Source organism: Anopheles darlingi, chromosome 2, assembly GCF_943734745.1.
Source record: "Anopheles darlingi chromosome 2, idAnoDarlMG_H_01, whole genome shotgun sequence".
In the NCBI taxonomy this organism is placed as follows: domain Eukaryota; kingdom Metazoa; phylum Arthropoda; class Insecta; order Diptera; family Culicidae; genus Anopheles; species Anopheles darlingi.
Genome location: NC_064874.1, coordinates 40074403 through 40089402, shown reverse-complemented (window position 1 = coordinate 40089402; position 15000 = coordinate 40074403). Strand labels below are relative to the sequence as shown.

Sequence of the window (15000 nt, the reverse complement as noted above, 5' to 3'; positions counted from 1 at the left end):
CGCACGAAGGATGCAATACCGTGCACTTCACCATCGTACACCAGAGGACCTCCAGAGTCTCCTGAGCATGCACCTTGACCGGACGGACTCGAAACACACATGACATTGTCAAAGATGTTGTTCGATCCGGGACGCTCCGCGCGGCACTCTTCCATCGTCAGAATGTTGGCCGTCATCCATTGCATAATATCAGGTACCTCAGTCACGTCATTATCCATCGTCTAAAGAGATGAACGAAGAAATGGAGAACATAAGACTTTTGCTGCAAAAGGGAATTTACGTTCGGTCTTACGTTAGTACGACCCCAGCCGGAAATGGTTGCCCCAGTTCCCGAGAGAATATAGGAGGAACCGAGAGCGATCGGTTGGGTATTGTCATTGAACACGAACGGTTCAACCGTCTCGATCAAGCTGATATCATTCTCGATCGTGTTGGAATCATACGTGGGATGATTGACGATCCGCATGGTGCTGTAATAGACGCCACCGGATGCACGGGACACACTACCAGCGTACACGTTCACAGCGGCCGGAGCCCTACCGATGGTACAGTGAGCCGCGGACAGGACCCATCGTGGAGCGATGATAGATCCTCCGCAGAAGTGGAAATTCGCCGGTGTCTGCAGTGAGACCTGGTACGGGATCTGACCATCCGTGGCATCGTATCCACCGATGATACGGTTGCCCTTCGCTGTTTATGAACAAAAATCGTATAAAAGCACTGACACTAGACTTTGCTACCAGACAATACTTACGATTTCCTGCCACGAGCGCGACGCTCAGTGTGATCACTACCAACGACTTGAGCAACATGGTATTAGCCTACACGCGAAAGAAGTAGTATCGACCATCGATTGGCCTCTTTATATGTCCACGCACAGGGGCGAGATGACACAGAAGTAACGGAATTCGTTTATGACGTTGGTCAAACGATAAAAGCCTTGTGCGTTGGTCCGCCAGGCGGTTATCAACTGATTGTTATCCTCTGCGATTTGGTGATTAAAGTCGAGGCTTCTTTATTTAAGGGCCCGGGTGACGGCTTCCACCAAAGCTACTAGAGTTTTATTGCATCAATCGTTGGACGCGATACACGTATCGCAGAAACACGTATTGAGACCCGAACTCAGTATCAAACGACTGCTGCTTCGCCTGATAGCCATGACACAGTACGTGACGATTTTGTGGTCGATTTTGGTAATTTTTTCGGTCGTTCATATGAAGCTGATCGACTTTCAAAGTAGAGTAGCTACAGAATGATTGTAAGGGGAAAATGATTTCGTTCTTGGCTGTGCTTCATTTCCAATAATTCTGTAGAAGTGAAGTACACGAGCTAAACGGTGAACGGCGTTACTCAATAACCTTGGTTACTGAGATGCCAGTGAAAAGTCAATCCGCTTTCGATTGCTACAAGACAGCTCTAACGATACAACTAGCGACTGATCCTGATCGATAATGTTTATGGCAACGCTCCGTGGAAAGGCATGGCGCATAAATCTTTCCCATATACACTTCAGCTTATTTTAATGTAGGAAAACACTTTGGCAAAACCGACAACCAGACGAAAGCCATGAAAGAGCGTGTGTCCGGTTAGCTTGCCGCGCGTCTAAGGGCGATTACAACGGCCAAAGGCCCAGAATCAACATCGACCTTTCAAGTTAGATTTCCCTTGCGGATGGACCCATGTTTGCATAAGCCGTCATAATGCTGATATATTCCTAGAAAATCCTTTTCGCCTCACTAGAACCACCACCTCCGCCTGCCATGAGAAACTCTTACTCTGTTTTCGATTTGCGCCACTGCCGATGCTGCCGCTGTCGGAAACGGGCTTCGGCAGACACGGGGCGCGCAGAGAGAACGAGAGAAGCAAGAACAACGAACGCGGTACCACATACACAACGAAATTATGTTGCAAAATCTAGTGTTACAACAGCAGGATTTCGTTTGCATCAATTTTCGGGCTTTGTACGGTGCTTACGGCAATCAACCGTACTCCGGGTACGATTTGCTGGCGACGACGCACGTGGGAGCAGCTGTTGGTGTTGTTGTATGAATCGTCTTACCATAACAACCCTTAACAAGTTCCTCTAGCGGCTTGACATGCTCAATGAGCTGTTGTACTGCAGTGATTATACTAAACAACTGTTAGTTATTTTAGTCATACTAAAATCCCGTAACCCGTACACGCATGATTGATCGTGTAGCTAATTGTGTAGTCGGCCATCAATCGGCACCGGCAATCTGGAGCTAATGCTCCAGCTTGTCTAGACAGCCCCTTAGAGTACCTTCATTATTCCGTTGAGCGTGCCCCAGACCGCATGATTTGCCATTCCATTACACCGTCGTCCATTGTTCTCTCTCTCTGTCTCTCGGTAGGTTATGAGTAAAGGGAGTAGTATTTGTGTTACGTTTCGGTGAAATCTACCGACGGTCAGTGACGGTTTTATTCCGTGCTCGCAATTATCTCCCTTTAAAAACCGCGCGGACTTTTCGGTACTTACTTTCATGCACACGTTCCGTCCTGCTCGGCGGTCCGTTCCGTGCGCCATTCGGTTCGGTTGTTCTGGGTTCGGTTCTGGAGTGCCGGTTGTGTGAAGTCTGAAACGAAATGGGAGGCGAAAAAAAGTAAAACCCAAATTAATCCTTTCATTTTATTGACTTTAAACCCAAAAACGCGTCGGTCGAAGATGACGCGCTCTTTGCATTATAATAGCTTCATCGAACGCTACATACGCTTGGAACGGTTGTTTACCGTTATTTTTGGGTTTTTTTCCCGCTCGCGTTCCTTCCCCATTGCACACAAAACCACGCGTCTCGTGCACTCCATTATCGCGTGGTATAAGCATTAACCTGTGAGGTGTGGTCTCTTCTTCGGCAGGGTTAACAGCACGCCCTGGCAGCATCCCATGCCTGGCCGCTTCGAGGATGATGTTGGTGTTATTGGTTCGCATCCGCCGGCACCGTGAAGGCGATCAATATTTATGATCGCTCTTCGGTTCTGCCACTATGGATTTGGTCGCTGAACGATGAAGGTTAAAAAGGCGAGTGCCACGAGGAAAACGAAAAGGATTAACTGTTTTGTGTTCGGCTCGTGAGGACTCGTGGCCGTGTTCCGGCCAGGTGCAGATGGATTATGGTCCCTTCCGCCCTCTCTCTCTCGGGTGTGCTTTTTCATTTCCATAGCCAAGTGATGGGATAAAGGCATAATTATTACCGGCTTTTATCACTTCTTCTGTTGCTACCACTTTTCAAAGGAGAAATGCAGAAGTGTTCCCTTTTCCGGAACCTTGTCCTGAAGAGGAGCAACCTTTAGAATGGATAGGTTTGGGAATTCAAATCGCCCCCAAAAAACAGTTACTGAGCAATGGATATCCAACTGTGAGTTGAAACCGTTGCAATCATCAATCGCAACCGTTTGCTTAGCCAACATGTACCAAACCAAATCCCACCTGTGAGGTGCGAATGGATCAAGCTGGAATCTCGGAGTCGGAGTCTTCGCCCAAAACCACTCGGTAGTGAGTACTTTTTAAGGCGGTTAAATTTATGTTTCACTGCAGCGTGTGTGTGTATGTGTGTGTGTGTGCGCGCGAGATGGATTGGGGTTTTTATGTTGCCACCTCCACCATCCATCGACGCTACACCGACCGATTATCACCGATGTTGGCGGATGCTACCGGATGCGAATGCGAATGAGTGTTTGGAGTGGTGGTGGAGTGGAGCAAAGAAATTATTCTTTTATATGCCATGGGAGTACCAAGGGCTCTCCCAGAGGCGGCGTACCGGCGGGACTGCGCTGCTGCTGCGGTCGGCGGTCTGCCGGAGTCATAAAACTGTGGCACCGTTACGATCCGATCCGATCCGATCCGTGCTGTGCCGATCCGTTCCGGTGATGATTCCAGGTCGTTTTTCGTTCGTTGTTGCGAGAAAAAAATGGAATTCGCGCGCGCCCTGCTTTACGGCACAATGTGCCGTAATCGAAACGGTAAAACCTGTACAAAGAAAAGCGGTCCGTGGCCCCTATCCGGGAAGCTCGGTCCGGACCCAGGGTCTCTGGCACGGGTAAGGCCCAATCCATGTCCCACCGGAAATGAAGGTTGCATCGTTGGCTCGTTTTTTTCTTGTTTTGTTTGGCCATTAAACCCGCGTGAAATGTTTTTAGGGTTTCCTTCATTTTCAATCTCTAACCTTTTGGCACGGCTTGGAAACCATTCGTTATCTCCCTCCTGTGCTGGAAGGGACTCGGGAATGGACGGACGGAGATGGTGGATGGTGAAACTGCTACTCATCAGCATTCAATGTCTGTGGAATGTTAATGGCATAATATGTATAACAGGCAGGATGTAGTGGCGCGCGTGAGTTTGTGTGCGAGATTTCGGTGCTCTCTCTCTCTATGTCTCTTTTCCCATTCATTGTGGTCGTAGTGCCGACGATAAAATACTTGGGAAGCAATTAAATGGTGGCCGGCCTCCTCCAGGGGTGTCCCTGGGGCTTCCCCTCGGAAGGTCGTTCATACATATTTTACTGTACGAACCGTAATAACAGTGACGAGCGGCTTTTCGCGCCGTGAATAATTTCTCTTTTGTTTTTCTGTCCAAGGGGTGGGGGGAGAATGCGTGATCATGTCAGTCAATATCGTGCCCGTTTGGAGGGGCTCGATGGCGTGTACCACCAAGGTTCGGCACACGATAAAAATCCTTCAATCATAACGGCGGAGCGCAATCGAAGCTGGAATTAAGCGAAGCGCCAAGTGTAAGTCGGCATGATGCCGGTGCCACCGATAACTCTATTCGGTTTGATGATTCTGCACCACCAGCGCGTCGCCGCCGCCGCCGCCACTACTGCCCCCTTGCAGACCATTTTTCCCAGATGAATAATGAACCACCGTAGGCCACCCAATGATATAGGCAGCGCGACACAGCGTAATGAGAGGAGAGAAGGAAAAAAAACGTTATACAAACATTCACACGCGATGCGGCCATAGAGTGGTCGTCGTCGTCGTCGATTTCTGTCGGTCCCTAAATTGTTCACCTTGACCTTCACCAATTGGTGGTGCTGCTGACCAATCGATACTTGTATGATGAGTTCGGCTCGGTAAAGTTCGACCAAAGTGCCATTAATTTTTCCATCCGTGTGTTCCTCTTCTTGCGGAAAGAAAACCCACATCTTAGTAGCCGTCTTTCGGCTGAAACGTGAATCGATCCACGGTGTAACCGAGGGTTGTGAGCAGCAAGAGAGCAAAGTAAGAGAGAGAGAGAGAGAGAGAAAACAGTGTGCAGCTTCTCCGAGTCCGAGAAATGCCACCTCCTATGGGGGCAAAAAACTTTAAAATTATTACTAACTCCAAGGGGGCCGGTGTGCTTGGGACTTTGGCCCCCCCCGCCAGAATCAATTAATACTTGGCCCGGTTTCGAGCGGGTAAAGCGACGGCGTCTTAGGGGATGGCTTCCGACAATAATTCCGTGATGCCATTCCACGAGTGGGTGTCCTCGGGGTCACCTCATTAATAATGAAAAACTTTCGGAATTTACTGCCTTCTTCATCGCGGAGTTTGTGCTCTTTTATGGTGAGGTGAGTTCACTTTTGGTGAGGTGAGGTCTTGTGGTGAGCTGGTGAAGCTCTTACTACAAACCAGAAGAATGTGGCAAATGGGCTGCGCATATAAAGGACGACAGAGATTGATTTATCCGAGATAAAGCAGAATAGAGGAGCGAAAGATGAAAGAGAGAGAGAGAGAGAGTGAGATAGCGAGAGTTGTAATGAAAATTTATACCGAATCGAGGTACGGGCTGGAAAATTGGTTTAAATTGTGTTTCGTAAGTAAATCATTTACGCGCTGCCCCTCCTCTCCCTTCCCGTCGAGAGATTGTTTTGGAGCCATTTTAAACCTCCGGTGGAAGCATCTGGTGAAATATATGCTTAATAAAGCATGATTCATGTCCCGATAAAGACAAAAGTTGTGCGAGTGCAGAGAGTGTATTTGATTTTCCCTCCACCTGCCAAGATCCTGCCACCAGGACCCGATCCGATGCCTTGGAGAGAAAACAGTGATTACGTATGAGCAAACACATAAACCTAACCTGCCCTAGGATTCATCACGACCAGCAAAATCTGGGGGGAAGACGAGAGAGGTCACAGGTCGGTCGGTCGGTCGGTCGGTCGGTCGGTCGGTCGGTGAGTGTGCAGTGCTGCCGCCGGATGCACCGGACCTCTTTTATTCATTATCCATGTTTGCTTAAACATTAGAAACGTTGGCAGAAAACGGTCGCTCCTCTCGCCGTTTCCGTTGCTTGCGACGCAAACCGACGAGGTTGAAATTAAATTATTTAAAACGATTCCCACATCCTCCTCCTCCTCCTCCTCCTCCTACTTCTCCGCGCTGGCCAAAAGGCACCGACTGTACCTCGGACTTTCGAAGCGAGAGAGAGTGTCTGAAAGAGAAAGAAAGAAAGAGAGCTTTTTCCGGAAGGAATGCTCGGTCACCCTGTAGCCGCCCGGGTCGATGTGTTATCTTTCCGTTATCATCACACCTTCGTTATCGCTCTAATGGAGTGTTGGGGTAACAGCGTCCTGGCGACTCCGGATGGGAATGCTGGATGGATGTCGTTTTCCGTTTCGGGAACGGGTTGCCCCGGAAACGGCGCAGGACGCAGCGCCCGTTCACTCCGTTTTGGGCCCCAGCCTGCTGGGATGGTTAGACAGTTATGAGACCATTCCGCATGAGTGCTTCGGACTAATCGAATTAGTGTTTGGTCAACCTTAAATAATGTATTCATTGAAGCATGATCATGTACCACCATGTGCCCCGGATGGTGCTGGTGGTGGTAGGGCTGAGACCGAGATCTGGGATGGGATTCCCTTGCTTTTGCTTTGCCCTTCTATTTGCTACCCCAACCCCATACGATTTGCAGCAGGTCGTGTTATCACCGTAAAGTAATCTTGACAATTTGGTCGGTGGTTTCCGGGAGCCGACTGCAAACGCTTTACACTTTACGAAACACTAACTACTACAACAGTTGGCAACAGTATGCACCCGTTGGAAGGATTGCATTGCATCATTTTCAAATGATCTAATTGGACAGAATTGAATTACATTGTCTCCAATGGCCAGGCCGTTGCCCCGGGTGGGGAGGAATTTGATGATGCCGGTCAATTGCGCTCGATGTAATTTTGTGGGTAAGCGAATTGATGGCGATGGCGTGAAATTTGATTCATTCCCAGCCGGGATTTTTAGTCTCCTCAGGCATTATACATACGCTGGTGTTGCACGCATGACCGATAGAGTGGAGTATCGATTTGCAAATGATTTTGAAATTGAATTTCCCTGGATTTGTACAACAAGCTATTTCAACCAAGTTTTCATGTTTATACGGAGCAAACTTGTCGAGTACTAATGTGCTTCGCATAACACAAACAACAGACATCACCCAGTGCTGTGCTTGATGCGGCCTTAATTATCAGGGAGGGAAGCTCGTCAACCAAGTCCCATTACCACAGTAAATGGTGGATAGTTATGCCCTAACCATTCGACGAATTGATGGTAATCTAAGGCCTGGCTTCAATTTGTTTATACTCAATTAGGTCACAGAATGGAAAGCACAATGCCGCCGAGCCTTCTATTGGTCTGGGGCTTTCAGAGTTCTCGAGTGTGGGAAAAAAACGGGAAAAGAAAATACAAAAGAAAAAAAATCATGCCAGGAAAAGAAGTCATTCTCGATCCACTAGAGAGAAAGCAAGAGCATGTCGTGCGTATTGACAATTCCGGTGTAAGCCAACAATCAATTTTCACGAAACTTTTTTTTTCTCTCCCGGGCGATTACTCCCCCACCCCCTCCCAAGCTGCTGTCCATCGGAGTGTGCCCCGTGAGCTTCTCATTATGCTGACTGTTGCTGGGGCCGCCAGTAGGAGGAGGTCTGCTCTTGCCTCGTTACCTAATGCTTATTCGCTTACCGGTGGCCGTTTTTCATCTTACGATTTCGAAATTGATTTTCTTTGGCCTCCATAAACGTACGGAGGCTATAAAAAAGTGAGAGTGTGAGGTTGAGTCGCTGCTGCTGCGAGTCCAAGGCGAACCCGGTTCTTCCTTCTCACCGGCCTTACCTGCCTGCCTGCGTGAGGAAACTTTGTCCCATTGGTTGGTACAGTCCAAGGTGATGGTTCATTGACACGCCACAACGAGTCGTCCTTTGTGACGAAGGGAAAAGGCCGTTGCCCGTTGCTTTCCTGATTTCTGCCAGTGAGAGTAATGAGTCTCGGCGGAAGAGAATCGTTGGTAAAGCCGCTCCGTTGGTGGTGGTTGGTTTACGTGCCAGTCGCATGTTAGGCTCGAGGTTCTCTTCATTCTCTGGTGATTTCCATTTCGTAGGGTCTCACACTTCATAAGCTAGCCCGGAAAGGGAACCAATCATACTCCGTCATTGTAGAGTCTAAATGCAAGCCTCAAGCCACGGATGGAGTGATGCATATCACGGAAAGGAGCTTCATAAACTGTACGACCTTACGAGCTGACAATAATTCTGTCATGGAGCCTCTGCCGCAAGCGGGACCACAATTCACGGATATTTGCGAAGATGAAGAAGTGGAGCCCCCCACCCTGGGCTTATGCTATGAAGGCCAATTCGTATTCGCACGCCGGTGGCTCAGGGTCGGTCGGTGGCTTATGGATCTCTATTAACTGGGAACCGTAAAAAAATAATACCAAAGTAGACCATGAAATCAAGTGTCACTGGCAGCGTTTAGCGCCGTGCCGTGTGGCTTCTGTCAGCCTGTGTGGTGAACGCCGTCATGATGGAAAACGAGCCCAATCAGCGTTTTTCGTGCTATTATGCCGCTTGGTTATTGCCAATTGTTTCGCAAAATCCCAGCAATTCCCACAATGAAATCAATTGTTTTTGGCTTATTTTGTTACGCGCGCCCCGTTCCGAGCGGCGCGAGAATGCAATAAACGTTTTAATTATGTCCTAACAGCTTCCACCACCAGCCTTCTCGGATGTCACTGCAGAAGTCGCGCTCGTTTTACAGACCAAAATGGTGAATAGGGAAGAGCCGCGCATCACAACAACAGCAGTGCCACTTCTGCTAATTGACTAATAAATGATCCACCGATGGCGTAACTTTGCCCGTGAAAGATGAAGCACCGGTTAGTAGGCCATCAAGCCCAAGGACATATAAAAGAAGGGAAGAACCAAATCGATTCGCCGTGATTCGCCTTCCGTGCCTGTTCCAGTCCCAAAGTGGGACACAGTGGGACAAGGCAAAACGGAAACAAAAATCTTTATCTCTTCCGACCGATAAGCAACAGTGTTAGCTTCCATGACAAGCCAAAAAAAACGGGACTCAAGCACAAGAACTCAACAACAAGAGGCCCTTCTAGCTGTGTGCGGGGGTATCCATCATCCATCTCGGTGTTTTGGGGCGGTTCGCAATTAATCAACCGTTTGATGCGCTGAACGGAAACGGTATTTCCTGGTTGACTAACGCACGAAATCGGTCCATTTAGAACAGCCGAACGGCCGTTCTACGCAGGGAAAGCGCCCCCTCCTTCGAAATGTGGATGATTCTGATTTATTTCGGTCCCAACGTTCGGTTGGTGGTTGGTTGGGACGACGATACGTTGATTTATCGGCTAATGCGGCAACACTTACGAGTGAATGTAATGTGTCATTTTGACAAGTGCAATCAATACGATTTACATGTTCATATTAGAGAGAACTGGAACCGCTATACCCCGTTGCCTAATCGATGAAACAGCTATCTGGCTGGCACTCGCTACTGATGAGAATGACCCCTCGCCACTTTACCAAGACGTGTCCGCTGTTCCGCTGTTGAGTAGCGTTGAGTCCGGGAGTTTGCTCGATGCTCACCGCTTTTACGACACAAACCAAACCGCCGCTGCTTTGCTTTCCCGTCCTTTGGCCCTTTCCTACTATTAGTCCACCACTACGACCATGACAGTCGCAGCGTGGCAGTTTCAGACTCAATCGGTTTTATGCTGATGGTTGGCCCATTATGCGATGGCTGCGATTGGGGAGGGGGCTCTCATTTTGAATGGATTGACATTTACTTTTAGGCAACCGAGGAAGAGTGGGAGGAAACTGTTTGTTTATTGGACATGCGTGCGGAAGTTGATGATAAGCGAGTTCCCGGCGAGTACGACGATGACTGCCGGTGATCGAGTTGATTGGAAAACGATTTACGCTTAGCTTCACCACGCGACGGTCAGCAGCAGCAGCAGCAGCAGCAGCGAAAACCGACGCGATGCCGCCGTAAGGACCCTAAGGCAGAGCAGCCATCGAAACATCAATTAGAAGACAGGGATTCTATCGGTGGACGGGGGTGCCCCTTGAATCAACATTCAGCAACGCATCCAATAGGGCGTATGCGGCGGTGCGTACGACGCGTTGTTTGCTGACGAGTCGTTTAGTCATGGCGTATAATAAGCTAATCGGCTACCAATCGGCTACATCGCTCTCGCGTGATGGTGATGGTTGGCCTGCGAGAGCAGCGTGGCTCGTGTGTACTTCCGGCTAGGCTTTGTCCGAGTTTTGTGTTTGCTGTGCTGCTAGCATCGCACTAGATAAGCATGGCGATGGTCGTTGCATTGATGTGGCAATCAATGAACTACTGAAAACGAATTGATGTCACATTTCCCTGCTAATCTGCGATGCTATATGTATCCCTGATGAGTGCTGACGAAGGATGATACTTGAAGTTAAAAGTATTAAGGAATGTCTTTCTTTTGATTTGTTAAATCAAAATTTTGAAACTTAGTTTAAAGATTTGATTCAAGCTATGCACAACAAATTTAACTTCCATAATTTTGTGCCATTTCGTGGTAGTTAATAGAATGGAGAATGAGTTTTTAATAGGAATTTTCATTCGCGCTCTATCAAAGATCGCAAGGAATAGTACTACTAGATAGCAGGAAACGCGAACGCTTTCTGTTGTGCCATTGTTGTGTCTGAAGATGAAGCTTAAGCATCAATAATAAGGCGAACAATCAGCTTTACATCCTTCCTGGTAAACGGTAAATAGAATGAAAAATAAAATGTATGGTGCTTACCGTGGATGGGCTTTTAGGTTCGTCCCTTTGCTAACGATGGCGCCAAACCATCGCCGTCGTCGTGTTCGCCTTTATTGACTATATCAATTTGCAATGGAAACGATGGGAAACTGCAATCTGCTTCGCTTACACCATCTGTGCTTACAAGATGCTTCGTCGCGGCAATTATGATTGTTAGAAAGTCAAAGCGACATCATTTGAGAGTAGATAAAATCCTAGTAAAGCATCATCCTTTCCTTTTTTGGCGCAATATTCCAGGAATCGCGTAATACGTATACGTTCCGTACATTTCGCTTGCTTCAAACGAATTCTCCGGAATTCCGATGTTGTGCCTGAAATTTTGAAATGTCTCGCGACCCTCCTCCTCCTCTTGGGCACGGCGGTGACGGGCATATTGAAAATGGCATTATATTGACACCGAATATAATGGAATTTCGTCGACGGAATAAACGAATTTGTCATCCCACGACGACTGTACAGCGTGTGCCGGCTGAAATCGCGAAATCGAAAAGAAATGGAACAAACGGACAAACCCACAAACCCCCTTATCCCGAGAAATCTTCCTTGTGTAAGGCACATTTTTATCCCTTCTTCTTGCCACTCGTACACAATAAACACACGGGCACTGTTAACCAGGATCACAGAAATGCCATCAACGAGTCTACGGGGAATCGAAAATGGTATACGACGTCCAATGTGTCGTCTCCCGGTTGCCGGGTTCCCGGGTTCCCCGGTGGTTCGGCCCCTTCGGGATCTTCGGGGACACTAGTTTCACTCGATTTGCGGTATGTTACCCGGCGAGTTTTCCTCCGCGGGCAATGCGGCGCGCGGTAGGCTATGGTTGCTTCGGTTGCTTACTAGCCTCCGAACGAAGCAAACAGTGCCCTAGCATGATGATGTGTTGCTTTCGCGACAACCAAACCGCGCACATAGCGTTACACGTTCGCGCAACCGTTCGTGACCGTGGATCTGCTCGGTTTACCATCCGAGGCGTTCGGCGAGTGCTTCCCCCTTTTTGGGTGCTTTTCGCTTTTCTTTTATCTTTTTCGTTCGTTGTGTAAGCTTTGATTTGATTGAATCCGGGCCATGACGCGCATGATGTTTCCCTATGAGCTATTGTAATCAATTTACGGTAGCCGTAAATAGTGAAGAATTGGGTTACACTTTTGTTTTATAACCTCGCTCGTAAACTGCTCCCCGTCCGGTGGTGGTGTGCCCGTTTTTTTCTTTCTCGAGGTGGAAAAACCCAGTTCCCTGAATTCAATTTCAATGGCATTCACGAAGAGAAAAGGAAAAAGTCCAACGAATGCCTACTTCTCTGTCGCCGTGATATTTGGCCACTGGATGATGGTAGGGTTTTGAACCGAATATTATCTACTGTACTGCTTTCTTAATTTTCTGAGCAGCGGTTTGGAATGAAAATTATAAAATAATTTATTTAATGTTTTTGTTGAGAACCATTTCCTTGCACTATTCGCTGGTGTGAAGTAGTTTCCGTGACAGTGTTTCTGTGTGCTCATTTGGGAAGAGAGTCTTGTAGCAAAGCATAGTTAATAGCTACGAAATGATTCTATTTCCTGCCTATAACTTGCTCACGTAAGATGACACTTCTCCTCTTATTTGCTAAAGTGACACAAACAAAATCCCTGACTGTCGTTCTCGTTTGCGAATACAAAGTTTTAAGACAAGATTCCTGGTCCTGGTTCCGTAACCGTCATGATGTGGCAACTGGAAAGTGAGTTGAGAAGTGAGATTCTTACCAGCCAAAACAATACAAAAAAAAAACAAACCAAACGCTTTCCTTGGGAAACAAACTCGACGAAAACTGGGCTGCGTATAAGAACCCCCGGCACCGGCCTAAAGTGTCGTTTTTCTTTTCCCGACGCCGGCGCCGGCGAAAAACAGAAAGTGTTGCCGGGGGCGCGTTAAAATGTGAAACTCTGTTCCATGGCCATCATCCGCTTTTTGGTGTTCCCACTGCTTCTGCCTGCCAGTCAATTCAAACGAGGCACGAGCAAAACCGGGAGAACTCGTTCTCACGCCCTCTGCTCTTTAACGCCAGCGATACCACCACCTTCTTTCTCCTTCTTTTCTCTTGGCCGGATTCCGGAATCGGCCGTTGCTGCTGCCAAAAGTTACCGCTCCCGGGAGGGCTGTAAAGTGGATTAAGAGCGCGGAGCTCCGTTTTATGGTGGTTGGCCATCACACAGCTTCTTTCACTAGTACTAGCCCGCGCCTCGCCGCCTATGCAGCCGTGGAGTCTTTTAAAGCGAATCGTGCGGATAGAAATTCTTTAACAGATGTGGCATGTGGGAACGCGGGAGTGTGGTTCCTGATGCGATGGAAATGATGCCGCTAGTGAATTTTAAAAAGCTCTCAATGGCTTCGTGCTTCGAAGGAGTAACCGATACACGTTTTTCAAACACTGAAAAAAGGAAGCCTTCAAATAACGGTTTGATGTATGTGGTGGCGTGTCATGCGTTTAATCGTGTCCTAATTTTGACAGCTATTCAGACATCAATAGAGCTTCGCTGATGAAGTGCTTTAGCATTTCATACTTCGTTTACTCTGCATTCGATTAGATTTCCGATTAAACATTAGCGGGGCTACAGTAATTATGGAAGCATATGAATCATATTAAGCCACACTTTGAAGCAAACGCTGATCGTTCAATCACAGTCGACCCACGGAGGTCGACCGATGACTACCGACCGACGATGGTGATTATTTAGCGTTCTCGGTTCCCAAACGAGAACCAAGCGCCTGTCGGTTTCAGGTGACCACAACACACACACAGAGTAGAGACAGTTATCACTGGCTACGTGGTACCCACGACATGCGAGAGAGTGTTGGAAAAGCCCACCCTTCCCTTCGGTGCTCTGGAGTTAATAAACAATGTGGCGCGCTAGTTAATTCATGCACTGTAGCCCGCGCAAACAACGCCGGTCAAACTATATACCTATGACCTGCAATCCTCCCCCAGGTAGTGTGCTCTAGTGCGATCTTATCGCGAGGATCGGATTATCGTCCCCTGCCCCCCGGGTACCCACGGATCACTGATTATTGTTGTTAGTATTGTTGAATTATCACAAAGGGTCGCGTTGCGGGTTGTTTGCTGTAGAACTGGGGCCTGCACAGCAACTAGGGATCAGGCCACAGCCCGCGAGTCGGCGGTTGCCACGGTCCGGGGGTCGAGCTGCATGTTAATCATAAACTTTCTCACCAAAGCTCCCCTTTTCCTTTCTCACCCATACCAGAGAGAGAGAGAGAGCGAACGCCAACGGTCGTCGGTCGCGTTAGGTGAGCGCTTATAATTAGCTGATTACATACAAGCATACACACAGCACAGCACCACTGCGAGCGGCCCAGGATCGGGACAGAACCACGCGTCATCTTCCCTTCCCTAGTCTAAAGCACAAGCACACGCTTCGTAGGAAGCCCTGTCCTGTCTGCTGACCCCGCTACGCCCACAGAGAAACCTACTCTGTCTACCGGTCTAGGGCGAAAGGAATAGTTTTCGATTATAATTAACCCCCCTCTCCCCTCTTTCCCTCCTCATCCTTCCGCTCATTTGTTGCCGGTGTACCCGGGGGACGTTTACAGTGCTCTTCAGTGGAAGCTACAGAGACAGAGTCTAGGGGCCGCTCGCTTAGGTCATAACTTTTGGAACAAGCTCGTTGAACACCGCCCTCGGGGGAGTACAAACAGCACTCTCCCGGGGACGCACTTGCGCAGGCGGCGGGGGGAGCGGTAGGATTTACCTTCGTTTATGTCATCGAATTTGATACCATCATTATCGTTATTATCAATGGGAGTCATCCGCCTTTTCAACTGGCAGGTAACATGCGCTGATACTCCAACAACGACAGCCCGAATGATGCTCTCGTTGTGTTGAGTTGCGATTATCGCAACCGGAGATGGTGGAAATGGTTTGGATGTAACAC

General features: G+C 48.4%; 1 protein-coding gene and 1 long non-coding RNA gene across 2 annotated transcripts in view; one reads left to right on the top strand and one right to left on the bottom strand.

Annotated features, from left to right (window-relative positions):
* LOC125959231 (pseudouridine-5'-phosphate glycosidase) overlaps positions 1 to 15000 on the top strand; it is a 159199-nt gene that overhangs the window by 61241 nt on the left and 82958 nt on the right. The window lies entirely within an intron of this gene.
* The window catches only part of LOC125949469 (uncharacterized), a 74820-nt gene that overhangs the window by 2821 nt on the left and 56999 nt on the right, over positions 1 to 15000 (bottom strand). Inside the window, exon 2 of the long non-coding RNA XR_007468666.1 lies at positions 2498 to 2594. This is a non-coding gene — a long non-coding RNA (uncharacterized LOC125949469). The remainder of the gene's footprint in view (positions 1 to 2497; positions 2595 to 15000) is intronic.